Source organism: Ornithorhynchus anatinus, chromosome 10 (assembly GCF_004115215.2).
Source record: "Ornithorhynchus anatinus isolate Pmale09 chromosome 10, mOrnAna1.pri.v4, whole genome shotgun sequence".
NCBI lineage: Eukaryota > Metazoa > Chordata > Mammalia > Monotremata > Ornithorhynchidae > Ornithorhynchus > Ornithorhynchus anatinus.
In genome coordinates, this window is record NC_041737.1 from 33,026,605 (window position 1) to 33,027,458 (window position 854).

The window sequence follows — 854 nt, forward strand, 5'->3', positions numbered from 1 at the left end:
TTGTCTTATGCTGTCGAGTCATCTCCGACCCATAGTGACTCCATGGATACATCTCTCCCAGAACGCCTCCCCGACACCCCCATCACCTCCATCTGCAATCATTCTGCTAGTTTATTCACAGTTTTCATGGTAAAAATATGCAAGTGATTTACCATTGCCTCCTTCCATGCAGTGAACTTGAGTCTCTGCCCTCAACACTCTCCCAGGCTGCTGCTGTCAACACAAGTGAGTTTTGACTTGTAGCTGATTGCCTTCCACTTGCTACCCACTGCCCAACCTAGGAATGGAATGGGTAGGCCTCTGCTTGACTGTCCCTCCCATAGCCAAGACTGGTAGAGTACTGGAAACTCTCCAGGTGTGATCCTGAGAGGGGGGTTGGCACACAGAGCTTAACAAATACCCTGATTATTACCCAGTTTACATCAAATTTGTCTTAAGATCCTTATAAGCAGGGATCATGTCTACTAACTCCAATGTATTGTCCTCCCCCAAGCCCTTTCCCCTGACTTTACCTTTTCCCTTACACTAACCTTTTCCCTCGGTCTAACCTTTTCCCTTTCCGCTAGCCTTCCCTTCTCCCTGGCCTAACCTTTTCCCCTAGCCTTACGTTTCCACCTAGCTTAAGCTTTTCACCTAGCCTAACCTATGCCCTATCCTCATCTTTCTCCTAGCCAAACCTTTTCCCCTAACCTAACCATTTCCAATAGCCTAACCTTTGCCCCTAGCCTGACCCTTTTCCCTGGCCTAAGCTTTTCCCCTAGCATAACCTTTTCCCAAGCTTTAACTTTTCCCCTGGCCTAGCCTTTTCTTGTAGCCTAACGTTTTCCCCTAGCCTAAACATTTCCCCTATTCTA

At 47.5% G+C, this 854-nt stretch overlaps 1 non-coding gene across 1 annotated transcript; it reads right to left on the bottom strand.

Moving 5' to 3' along the window:
- Window positions 1-235: 235 nt before the first annotated feature.
- LOC114814820 lies at window positions 236-373 on the bottom strand. Its single transcript, XR_003762617.1, has one exon. It is a non-coding gene; the product is annotated as a small nucleolar RNA SNORA7 (small nucleolar RNA).
- Between the last annotated feature and the right edge of the window lie 481 nt (window positions 374-854).